Below are 13,910 nucleotides of genomic sequence, written 5' to 3'. Positions count from 1 at the left end.
ACCAGAGTGCACGGGAAATGAAGTTTTCTGTACTCAGAGTATTAAATAATAAACGAGTCACAGACGCCCGTAGAGCACTCTTGCAGTTGGAGGCAGAGTGGATTTTTAGACTTAACACTATGGCTCCTAGGATCCTGAATCAGGAGATGGATTTCACTCCTTTTTTGTAAAGGTGTAGGTCCCTTTAAGACCGTTGGGTGCAAATAATTGAATGACTTGGCATTTTAGATTTTGTTGTAAAGGAGTAGGTTCCTTTAAGACTGTTAGGTGTAATTGAATGACTTGACAGTTTGTGTAATTGAATGACTTGACATTTTGTATTTAAGCCCTGAGGCTACATCACACTGTGAAATAATGCAAAAGAGGACGCATTGCATTTGAAAGGAAATGAGGATACTGTAAGTAGTTTTGCCATATGTACAAAGTGCCTGTGATCCGTGTGTGACCATTGATGTTGTAATAAGCATTTAAAATAGTTCATCAGTAGTGGTTCTATGTACTGAATTTATATGTACATATATGTAATTGTTTGCAAACACTGATATGCTTCAATATGAGGAATTGCATGTTGGTGCAAACTTTCTGATTAGAATTGTATATCCTTCAGGCACACAATAAAGGCTGGTGAAGAAGCAAGGTGCTGCAAAATGGGAAAACACCAAGGCTGGCAAACCCGTTGCCATCTTCCCGCCGGGAGCTCACCTGCTCGGGGGTACTTGATGGTTAGGAAACTGCACCGAAGGGGTGTTGGGGTAATGAAGATCATGTGCACACTACAAAAATAGAATGGAATACAATGTAATTTCTAGTGCTGCAATTTAATCGTTGAGAAAGATTATAGGACTGTACATTGGTTGATATAAATTATCTTATATGGTCTTCTTGGAGTGGGTTCTCCTTTTCTTTGATGTTATCAAACTTGGAGCGTGGCTGGAGGAGAGACTGCTGGAGACTCGCTGCGAGTTTGGCATCTCTGAGTGTGAAGGGGGTGGTCCTAGGGCTTCTGGAAGTGAGAGACCATGAACTGATGAAACAGTCTGCGAACAGGGGTGGGTCCATAACAAGTTCGTGGTCCATGAAACACAACGGACCATGGAACGATGGTCTGTGGTTTTTTCCCAGTCTGTGCCCATGTCTAGTTACAGCTGATGAAACTACAAATAGAAACTTCAGGACTGATCACAAAAAATGGTGGAGTGAAGCAGATGTGCCTGGCTGTCAAAACAGAACTAGAAGTAGCCACAGGCAGCTGAGGTAGTCAAGGCTCAGATAGTCAAGACAGTCACATAAGCCTAGGAAAAACTTTCCTAACCACGTTCCCTCCTCCAGCCTATTCTGATTTCCATTGTCTTTTCAAACTGTGCTATTTTGTACCATGTGCTTGACAGCTCCAATAAAGATGTTCTATGGTCTTGGGATAAATCAGGATTCATAAGTTGATGCCAAAGGTTGAGGGAGGCTGTGCACTGATACTAAGATGTTCTGGACTACAGAAGATACTGGGCTGTCAGAGTAGTGGCTTCTTAGGGAAAATGCATCAATAAAATATGGAGAATTTACAGCACATCCTTGTTGGGTATTCTCAGGATGGATGATAATTTCAGGATCTGCCCTCAGTATTAGATTGGGGGAGCCCATAATATTTGGAAAATAGTTTTTTCATGGAAGACAGGAAAGCAAACACACTCCCTCCCTTTTCAGAGATAATTATCTTATAAAGGTTGGCTGTGACACCTAGTAAACTATAAATATGCAACTATACAGACAGATAATGTATTGTAGGTGATTGGTATTTATTATCTTTTTGACTCTCTCCTAGTTTATAATTCCGCTTATGATCAGGAAGTATTCTTTCCATATCTACTATTATCTCATTTTGTGTGCAGAAAAATGAATATGTTTAGTATATCTATGAAGTGCAAAGGTTTTGAAAGATTTTTCAAAGTTGTATAATCCATTAGAATGGTTTAATTCTTACTTGCTCTTTCTGAAGGTCAGACACATATATTCTGCAATGGTCAAAGCCACAACATCAATTGCACTTAGAATTTTGGGTGAAGAGTATTATTTCTTTTCTTATTGGTGACACAGGCTGGGAAAATGTTAGACTGAATATTTATTTTTTTAAATAATGGTACTGAATTTGTTACACTGTTTGAAAACTTCTATTCATGATAAACTGTGAGGAATTGAAAATTAAATTTTTAAAAATGAGTTTTTTTGCAAATTATCATTGAATATCATAGCCTGTCAGCTTCTCTTGCAGATTAATCAAAGTATAATTGTACCTTAAAAAGAGATAGTATTTGGAATTCCACTATTGCAAAGCATAGTTCTTTTAGAATGAATGTATCATAAATATCAAGCTTGCGCTTTTCTCTATAGTTTTCACTTGAGAGCTAACATTTCTGTTCTATAGTTGTCCCTCTGGAATAGGTATCAAGAATTTCACTCCTTTTTGTGATCAGTGGTTCAAAGGCAGTTTATCCCTACTGTCTGTTTAAAGTTTTCCTAATATAATGTGACTCTATGTCCTCAAGAGAGTCAGGATTTAAGTTCTAGAAACACCCAGTTTAAAGTCCTCAAAAATCCATTGCAAATCTTTCATCCCTTGGAATAATTATGAAGTTATTTATGAAAAATCTGACCTTTAGATTGCCTATTTACATTTTACTATCTGTCCCCTCCGGACATGTATATCAACATTAGAGAAATGACAGTGCAAACCACTGCTTCATAATAAAATATATGACCAGGGCCGGCACGCCCATTGAGGCCAGGTAGGCGGTGGACTCAGGGTGCGAGGGCACCGGAGGGGGTGTCGGGGGCAGAGGCGCGCACTGCGGAGCTGGCATGGCTGGGCTGCAGCTGCTGCAGCCAGCCAGCCCCGTGCCGCCGCCACATGCCCCCAGCCGGGCGCAGCAGCCACGAGCCGCTGCTGGGGCAGCGTGCGGAGCGCGGAGCAGCCTCTACCTGCCACCCCAGCCATCTGCCGGCCAATGCCCCCGGCTTGCGCTGCATGATGATGTCATTGCGTGATGATGTCATCACGCTGTCCGGGGCATGTGCGTGCTGCGTGCACGTGTGTGATGGCCACAGGTGCCACAAACCCTGGCGATGGCAGTGTATATGACAAATTTAATAAATAATTGTTTTAAAACTTCAGTGGAGGAAAGTAAGATCCAGGTTCATTTCATACATTCTTTAGCAATGCCTCTGAATGGAAGTTGCAACAGCAGAATAACTTCATGTTTTTAAGATCTCCATAGATTTTTTATGCATCATCATCTCCTTCCAGCATGCTATGTAGATCACCTTTCCCATTTGCTTTTTATGAAACAAAAAACTTGCATCCAGCTCAGGGGCTTGCAAGGTGCTCTAGGATTGCAAGTAAAACCATTCAACAGATGATCAAGACTGTCATCTCCATTGTCACTACTCTTTGGGGTGGTGGCTGAAATATTATTTAAATTTCTTTTTCTTTTTTTTTGAAAATTTTTTATTTTTAATATCTAAAAAAAAAACCTACAAAAAAACTACAAAAGTACTAGGAAAGGGGAAAAGGGAAAGAAGAGAGAAAAGGGGAAGGAGGGCTGGAAAAAGGGGGGAGGTTACATACAAACAATAAACACTACACTACAATGTTTTCCCTTCATACTGCCATAGTTAAAAATTTAAACCTTCATAAAGTAATGATGGAGTGGTTGACCTTGCAAAATACAAAATACAACCCATATTAAATTTTCTTCTTCCCCCCCGGGCCTCGGACGCAGTTCTCTCTGAGCAGCTACAGCCACTGCGCTCACTGCCTCCCCCCTCCCTTCAGGCTTCGAGTCTTCTTCATTTTGCATGGTATCTTGCCCGAATTCTTCATTTTTGTCCACAAAATCCCTTAGCTGATCCTCTGAGTTTATCTTGTAGGTTTGATCTTTATAATTAAACCAAATTCCTTCCGGAAATAGCCATTTATACTTTATCCCTCATTCCCTCAGGAGAGCCGCGAGCTTTTTGTACTTAAATCTTCTTTTCCGAACTAGAAATGGAACGTCCTTCAGTATCTTGACTTTATTTCCCAGAAAGTCCAAGTCCGCATTATATGAGTTAAATAGGATAGTGTCTCGGACCTTCCTAGATGAAAACTCAATAAAAATCTCGCGAGGCAGCTGCCGCTTCATTGCATATTTTGAAGAAGGCCGATGGACTTCCAAAATGGCGCTTTTTACCTCTTCCTTAGTTGCCCTCGCGGGTGACGCCAATAATTCCGAGGCAAGCTCCCTTAAATCCTCGTTTTCCTCCTCTTTAACATTCTGGAGACGCAAAACAGTCTGTGTTCATTCCACTTGCAGCCCGATCAGCTGGTTTTCCACCAGCTTTAGCTCCTTGTTCGTTGCTCTCATGAGTGACGCATTTTCCCGAGCAGACTTCTCTGCCCCCCCCACTGCTTCCTTAATGGCTTTCACGTCGCTCTCAATTAAGCCCACCCTTTGATCTGTTTCATTCAGCTTGTCAACAAAGGGTTTTATGGCTTCGATGACCGACCTTTTCACCAATTCCTCGAGCGACTCCGCTTTTCCCTGCAGGGCAGCCGAAATTGACTTGCCCAAAGCGGGACTCTGCTTTTTCGCTGCCATTTTAGGGGGGGGGGACCGCCAACCTTCTGAAACTCAGCGAGGGGGAAGAAATCCGAGTCTTCTTAACTTCAGATCCCACCACTCCTTCGCATACGCTTGTAATAACAGAAGGGATTCGCTTACTTACAGGCTTCCGCCTAGTCCTGTTCTTTGCCGTTTTCCATGGCCCGGCAGCACGCAAGGTGCCGCGCAAGTCTGCTGGCCTCCATGGGGACAAACGGGCAATTTACCCCCTGCCTCAATTTGCCAGAGGGCAGCATCCTGGACCCGGACTCCCTCCCTGGGAGTCCTGGGGGCTAATCTTTGCAGATCAGCCGCCTGGTCAGGCTGCTCGGACGTTTCCTCTCGGACCTGCGAAGAGGAGCGTCCAACATGGCCGCGAAAATGAAAACGAATCCTAATATTATTTAAATTTCTTTGCTCATCCCCATTTCAACCATTGATAAGTGCTCTTAAGAACTGACAATATTAATGGCGTTTTGAGGAAAAGAAAAAGGTCAGCCCTACGCATAGGACAATAACCTCCCCACACTTCTTTATATTTTTAAAGTCTCCTTAATGATCAGATAATAAATGAACTTTGCACTTGTACAGTATCATCCTAAATAGAGTCAAGCCCTTCTAAATTTGTTGACATCAGTGGACTTCAAAAGGTGAACTCTGCTTAGAATGGCACTGTTAATTGGAAGAGACATACAATCAGGGCTTTTTTTCAGTGGGAACGCAGTGGAACGGAGTTCCGAAACCTCTTGAAAATGGTAACATGGCTGGTGGCCCCGCCCCCTGATCTCCAGACAGAGGGGAGTTTAGATTGCCCTCTGCACCACCAAGTGGCATGGAGGACAATCTAAACTCCTCTCTGTCTGGAGATCAGGGGGTGGGGCCACCAGCCATGTGACTATTTTCTCCGAGGGCAATCCACTGAGTTCCACCACCTCTTTTCCCAGAAAAAAAGCCCTGCATATAATTAATGGTATCTGCCTCAAAGCACAAAATCTGATCCTACACTAGCACAGGGACTCGTGTGCTGGGCATGATCCTGAGACCAGTTGCACCAGCAAACTGCCAAGACATTTACAATGTCAAAACAAATCAATGTTCTTATAAAATCCATATGCCATGATGCAAGATTCAGAGTTCATAAAACATACTATACAGGCCTTGCCAACAAACTGTTCTTGGCCCTGGAATACAGATATTGCATAGGCTTAGCCAAGGTGCCAGGCTGACTGTGTGACCAGAATATTTTGGAAACAAACAGTTAAACTTCAGCACCTATATACTTGACCTACCTTAGTTGACTATAAATTATTACGTGCTGATTGTTTCTTCATATTCATGAATTAGGGTGGTTGTAAGGTTAAAATATTACAAATTATGCTAATTTAAGAAGGATTTTCAAAACATTCAACTAGAGCTCAAAATCATTACACAATGGTTACAAATTAATATGTACAAGTTTTGCTACAATGCAGCAATGCACGTATAACATTTTAGAATGGCTTTGGGATAACCATTAATTCCCACCAGTACTGCTTTTCTGTTCCTCGAGCTTCCCTAAGTAGGAACAGATTTAGTTGTTCTATTTACTAATTTCTACAACTTTGCTGATGTGATCTGTCCTTGTTTGCAGCAGTGAGAGAAAGGGAAGACTCAAATTAAGTTGTGATTATAATGCTAAGAAAGTAACTGAAATAGTCATAAAGAAAATGAATTGCTTTGAAATCTTTGTAAAATGCAAGGGAAACAAAATAATAGCATATTCTACAAACCCCCAAACTTTCCAGGCAGACCAAATGCATTAACCTTAAAAAAACAGCTAAGAAAGGCAACCAGGTTAGTTTCATTTCTCCCATCTGGACAATAGGGGTGTCTCAGCCCCTGTCCCCAGCCCCCTTCCCCCCGTGTTTCTAAGAAGCCATTGCTAGTCATAAAAAGGAGGCCTTCAGAAACACTTTCAAAAGCTTGTTTCCATGGTGGTCCAGCTGTCTATGAAGGACCAAATAGTAGCAGACTCCGTTACCCAAAACTACATCAGCATAAATCATTATGAAATCAGAAGGTTAGAGAGAATGGCAAACCCTTTGTCTCACTGTCTATAGTGACCTTGGTTGCTAGCCAGATATTAGTGAAGCGACATTATCATACATCCAATTCTGAGCAGGGCTATAGACTGTGGATCAAAAAAATCCAGGGGAGCCAGGAATTGGTAGAGGGTATATCTCTACAACCTGAGAAAAGCCCAAGGTTTACAGAAAAACCTGAAATAAAAAAAAATGTGAGATAAAGTCTTCCCAGGATAATAAAAAATTCTGTAGCTTTAAGAAATGAATGCCCACTGAGCTCTTGCAAGACTATGTTATTTACAGAAACCTACATTTCTGTAAATCAAAGCTGGTGGGGCAGGACCATAGATGGACTGGGAAACCAAACCAGTCCTGGAGAGCCCCTCCCTACCCCTGTCACATGCCCTGATGAAAGAAGCATTTTACTGGGTCCAGTGGTAACTATTCTGCAGCTTTACCAGGCTACATGCTACCTCACAATTTGGCCAGGCCTGGCAGCAGCCACCAAATGACTCATTTGAGTGACTCACTACTATGCAACTTGCACAACTTGGCCAAGCCCAGCAATGGCTGCCAAGCCACTCACTGCAACTTGGCTGGGCCTGGTGGTAGACAACGAGCAACAATCTGTCACACAAGTTACCATGCAGCAGCCAAGCAGGTGACTTCCTATTATACAACTTGCACAACTTCATCAGTCCCAGCAGTGATTCACCTGGGCAACACCACTCTGCAGTTTGCAAAACTTGGCCAGGCCTGGAGGTGGCTTCCACGCAGCTCACCTGAGCACTTTGCTGCCACTCTACTTTCACAACTTGGTTGGATTTGTCCCAGGAAGAGACTCCCAGGGGAGAGAAGGTGGGAAATTGAAAACTGGATGGGGGGAGTTAAAGCTAGCTACATTGGTGGGCAGGAAGGAGGGAAGGAAGGAGGAAAAGGAAAAAGACAACTGTACGGGAAAGGGGATATAGGGTGAAGTGAGATTCCCCGTACAAGTGCTTGTGGGTTCCCTACTTGTCAATTACTATTTCTCAACTTCAGCAGATTTAAGGATCCTACATCTCACTAACTAGCAACTTCCAAGTTCCCTTAGATGTAGTCATTTTGCGGAGGTTCTGAATGTATGGAAATGTGTACCCCACCCATGATAAAACATGACACAATTGCAGGTTACATTTCTTTAAAAATCATGCAAAATTCTTGGGAGGCATAACCCAATGGTTTTAATTAGATTTTTTTTTTTGCAGTAAACTTAATCTTAGAGGCTTTCGAATTTTGTGCATGACAAGATTTCAGCATGCAGATTCTCTCATGTACAAAAGACTTGCACAGTTCTACCGCCAAGCAAATGACTGATCTTTATCTCTGTGTGTTCATTTCAGCTCGTACTGCCAAATGTTTTTGACCATAGTAGCATAATCTTCCTTACAGATGTCACATTGCAGCCCTGAGACCTTGATCTCATAAAGACACAGCTTGGTCCTGTCAGTGAATTTTTGCCTGTGGATCCTAATGTAGCAAATATTACCTATCACTCACTGTACAATAGCACATTAGAGCCTTTTAACACATTCTTTCTATATTCTGCTCAAACATTACCTTCCAGGAACTTATTCTTGGAAACTGAAAATTCACAGTCCAGGCAGAGTAAGATTTTGTGTGTGTGTATGAAAGGGAAAGTTCTTTAAACAGAGCAGTGGCTGACAGCACAAGCCTGAGGCCTGCTGAGCCACTGCCAGCTGTGCACCAGTGTAACTGCAGCGCTACCAGTCTGTTCCCTAAGGACTTTGGTCGGAGAACTGTGCTGCTGGCTAAGCCCAGCTCAGCGCCACCCAGAAAGAATGCTTCATAGTTGCACTGGCAACACTGGCCAAATCCACCTATTGCAGGGGACTGGAGCTGATGGTGCCGTGAGTGGCAGGGAACAGTGTAGCCAGTCTACAGGCTGGATTGTGTTTTCCATTGCCAGCTGCTGATGCTATTCTCCTACCCTGCCGAGAGTGAGTGCACAGGGCAGAAAACCCCCACACTCCAGGTTGCCACAACCCAACAGAGGTGCCTGCCTTGAGAGTAGCCCTGCCCCATAAGGGAGAGTCACATTGAAGGTGCAGACAGGGTGCCCGCCCACCCGCTCATCCAATCCCCATCTCTGACAAGCGCCAGGCTGATGGTGGGGAGCATAAGCCAACTACTGCTAAATTATTTTTCTGGGTAGATAGCCATGTTGGTCTGTAGTAGAAGAGTAAGATTCAGATCCAGTAGCAGCTTAGAGACCAACTATATTTCCATGGTATGAGCTTTCTAGATGAAAGGAGATTTAACTCTTGAAAGTTCATACCCCTAGCTGGGGTTGAAAATTGGAAAGATAAAATGGCTACAATGGCTAGTACAATGGCCAAGCTAACGAATTACATAAACAAAAGACCAACTGAAGAATTTGAAAGGAAACGGGAAGCTTATTACACCTATTATAAAGATGGGAAATAGGTGATATAGTCTACTTCCATTGGTTCTGATTGGCATAAAGTTATGGAAATGTTTTTCTTAAGTTTTTGATTTAAAATCTAATTTAATTAGAGTTATATATATTAATTAGTTTATAAATATAACTAACATAATTAGAATTATGAATATTTTATAATATAATATCTTACATATAATTAGTTTTAGATGTAAGTTAGGTCCATTAGTATATCTTTTGGAAATGTCTTTAAAATGTGTTTGCCTGTTTTGAAGTAGCAATTATAATGTATAGATATGTTATTGTTCTAAAATTATTCAAAGCTAATACATAATTAATTTAACCTTAACCCTTTAATAACTGATAGTTAATGTTAAATATATTTTTTTCATTTTAAACCAACCTGATTATATAGTTTATTCCAATGGCAAGGAATATTAAGATGGAAAGAGGAAATATTTTTGAGCATGAATATGTAGTATAACTGGAAGTAGCATTTTGAAGGTTATATGTTTATTACAGTTTGATAGTGTATCTTAATTTTTCTTAAAAGTTTTAAATTTCTGCCCCCCTTTTCCTTTCTGTATCCTTATTTGTTTAGAAAGAAAGAAAGAAAGAAAGAAAGAAAGAAAGAAAGAAAGAAAGAAAGAAAGAAAGAAAGAAAGAAAGAAAGAAAGAAAGAAAGAAAGAAAGAAAGAAAGAAAGTTCATATCTCCAGGGACTTCTAGGAATATAGCATTCTGAATAGGAGCTTCTGTATACAGTTCCTTGGATCTCAATTTTTATCTTCAATGTCAGTGGAAGATAAATCAAGATGGGTAGCTGTATTTGTGGTAGCTCACCACAAATGTTATTAGTCTTATAGGTGCTACTGGACTATTGTTGGTTTCCACTGCTGATGAAAGAGGTGATAAATCTTTCCTTCGCCCCTCCAAGAGGAGGCACTTCGAAAAGTTACCCTCTCCAAGATTATATAACAGCCTCGGAACAGACGGATTTCATCAAGACTGCGTGAGTTGGATTCGGTTTTGTTTTCTCAGCCATGCCGGACGCTCCTCTCGGCTGGTCCGGGAGGAAACGACCGGGCACCCTGACCGGGCGGCTGACCCGCAAGGATTAGCCCCCAGGACTCCCAGGGAGGGAGCCAGGGTCCGGGACGCGGCGGGAAGAACTCCCCGAAATCAATGCGGGGGAATTGCCCGTTTGTCCCTATGGAGGCGCGGCGCCTCGAGTGCCGCCGGGCAACGAGAAACGGCAAGTAAAAGAAACAGGCGGAAGCCTGTAAACAAGCGAATCCCTTCTGTTCTACAAGCGTTTGTGAAGGAGAGGTTGATCTGAAGAAGACTCGCTCTTCCCCTTCGTTGAGTTCCAGAATTTTGTTGGCGCCCCCCCCCAAATGGCAGCAAAGAAGCAAAGTCCCGCTCTCGGTAAGTCAATCTCGGCTACCTTGCAGAAGGGGGAGTCGCTCGAAGAGTTGGTACGCAGGGCGGTGGTGGAAGCTATAAAACCCTTTGTTGACAAGCTGAACGAAACTGATCAAAGGGTGGGCTTAATTGAAAGCGAGGTGAAAACCATTAAGGCAGCAGCGGGGGGGGCAGAAAAGTCTGCTCTGGAAAGTGCGTCACTTGTGAAGGCTACAAAAAAGGAGCTGAAGTTGGTGGAGAACCAGCTGATCGGGCTACAGGTGGAACGAACGCAGACAATTTTGCGTCTCCAAAACGTGAAAGAGGAGGAAAATGAGGATCTGTGGGATTTGGTCTCGGAACTACTGGCGACACCCGCGAGGACGACTAAAGAAGAGGTCAAAAGCGCCATTTTGGAGGTCCGTCGGGCTTCTTCAAAATATGCAACAAAGCGACAGTTGCCTCGTGAGATCATTATTGACTTTTCATCTAAAAAGATTCGGGACACCATCCTATATAACTCATACAATGCGGATTTGGACTTTATGGGTTTGAAAGTCAAGACGTTCCATTTCTAGTCCGGAAACGGCGTTTTAAATATAAAAAGTTTGCAGCACTTCTGAGGGACCATGGAATAAAGTACAAATGGTTATTCCCGGAAGGAATATGGTTCAGATATAAAGATCAGGCCTATAAGATATTATCAGAAGATCAACGAAAGGATTTTGAGAATAAAAACCCAGAACTCTGCTGCACCAAGAACGAAGAAAAGGAGGAGCCGGAGGGGGGGGGGGGGGAGGAGGAGAGCATCGCAACAGCAGTTGCACAGAGAGAATTGCGTCCGGGACCTAGAAGGGGGAGGAAAGTTTAATCAGAATTTGAAATGTTTATTCTCTGTATGATTAACCACTCCATCATTATTTTATGGAGCTATTTTTGTATTATGACAGTATGAAGGGAAACATTGAAGTGTAGTGTTTAGTGTTTGTAGCTCATTCCCCCCTTTTCTTTTTCCACCCCCCCTTTGTCCCTTCCCTCTCCCCTTTCCTTGTGATAGTTTTGTGTAGTGTTTTGTAGCTATGAAAAATAAAAAATTTATAAAAAAAAAAAAAAGACTGCGTGAGTTGATATTGTGAATTTCCTCTTCACCTCCCAGAAGGGGGGGGGGTGGAACTGACAGAGCCTTTGGGAGGCAAAGAGGAAATTAACAAACCCTCTGTGGAGCAATCTCCAGGCTCTGTACAGAGGGGAAATTGACAAAACCTTCCGATCTCTTTTAAAACTCAGCTTCCTGGCTAACATTGCGACTCCCTTCACAAGCATGTCCTCATGTAATTCATCATTTGTAGCTTGGCTCTAAGACAGCCAAGCACAACTGTAAAGACGAGGAGGCACTTCGAAAAGTTACCCTCTCCGAGATTATAGCCCCGTGCTGCCGCCGCCACACGCCGCAGCCAGGCGCCACCTCCACGCACCGCCCCAGCAGTGGCTCGCAGCTTCTGCGCCCAGCTGGGGTGCATGGCGGCGGCATGGGGCTGGCTGGCTGCAGCAGCAGCTGCAGCCAGCCACGCCAGCTCCACTGCACACTCCTCCGCCCACACATGCCCCAGCCGGGCACAGAAGCCACGAGCCGCTGCTGGGGCAGCGCGCGAAGCAGCCTCCGCGAGCCACCCCAGCAGCGGCTCGTGGCTTCTTTGCCTGGCTGGGGCGTGTGGCAGCGGCAGCATGGGGCTGGCTGGCTGCGCGCTCCTCCGCGCGCCGCCCCATCCATCCTGCGCTGCGTGATGATGTCATTGCAGACATCATCACACAGTCCGTGGCATGCGCGCGCGCGCGCGTGGCCACAGGCGCCAGAAACTCTGGCGCCGGCCCTGCTTCTACCTCTCTGTGCATGAGATTAGAATTAAGGTTATGTGATTGTTGCTGTGAGCTGATTTGTTGTGGATGCAAGACAGCCTGTTTTGGAAATTGATTCGTCAGATGAATGAATGCCAATGCATAAATTTTGGTTCATGTAAATGTCAACTTTGTTAATCAAGTAGTAGTAGTATATAGTACACTCATGTAATAAATAAAATACAAACATGCATGAGTAGTATTACATTTTGTTACAGCTGTCCAGGCTGATCTCACTTCAGCATTGCTCATCTTGTTTCTCACTTTCACCTTTGCCACTTTCCATACCACTTTCACTAATTAATTATTGGAAAACCACAAATCACCCAAGTGACTAGATTAGAAAATGGGCTGCCATTGCCAAACAAGGCCCTATATATCCTGTTTCGGTGAACTCAAAATACCATGCATTTGAACCAAATATCAATTTTCAATTATGCTATGAGAAATTCTTTCTGTGAACTACCACAGGAGTATAAGTGCTAGTACAAGCCATAAGTTCTATACAGCAGCCCAAAGTTCACACTATTACCTTATTTCCCTGTTGAGATCAGTAGGAGGTGCATATTAGAATAAAGTTATGTTTCATTTTGGAACTAATAAGAAGCGTTTCTTCAATAAAAACGATTTCCCTTCTTAGTGGGCAAATCTCATTTAAAGCAATTATTTGAGTCTACATATTGAGGTTTTCATTCCTGTGAGCTTTTTGCAAACTGGGAAAAAATTAAAACTCACCATCAATGCTATCGCAAGTAGAATACCTACTCTATTATGGTAGCTTCCATTTATGAAAGGCTATTTATTTCCAAAGCTCTGCTCCTCTGTACCACCAGAGAAATGGCAATTGTAAGCCCAAAATTGTGTGTGTGTGTGTGTATAAATAAATAAATAAAAGTATGTATATGGAAATTGAAATGTCAGGACAACTGGACCTTGCAGATAAAATACAGTGTGCTAATGCTGAAAGTTGATTTTTTTTTAAAAAAAAAGAAATCTCACTTCAGTTTGGTGTCTTTGTTATGCATGCTATTGCAAGATCTCTCTTTGTGTGTCTTCTTAATGCAGTATAATTTATATCCCAGTAGAAATTGGTAGAGAGTGAAAATGATTCATTTTTAGTTCAGATTGTGCCACAGTTCAGTACAATCAAATACAGAAAAACACCATAGCTGATCTGCAGAACAACACAGGATGTGTTCATCATCACAGAATTCTGGGTGCCGGGAGAGAGCTGTAAAACTCTTTCTTAAAAAAAGAACATGATAATTGCTTTACTGAAATATATAAAATATATATAATCAAAGCTAGTATCCTGTTTCTTATGGTGGCTGGCCAGAGCCTTTGAGAAGGCTGCTCACAAGGTTTAACTAAGAAGGGCTTCCTCTGTTACTATCTCCAATACTGAATACGCTATCTGTTGAAACTCATACTCTACTTAGCCTTTTTTGGCGAA

The sequence above is a fragment of the Eublepharis macularius genome, chromosome 6, assembly GCF_028583425.1.
Source record: "Eublepharis macularius isolate TG4126 chromosome 6, MPM_Emac_v1.0, whole genome shotgun sequence".
Classification (NCBI taxonomy): Eukaryota; Metazoa; Chordata; class Lepidosauria; order Squamata; family Eublepharidae; genus Eublepharis; species Eublepharis macularius.
This window is presented reverse-complemented; position numbering follows the sequence as displayed.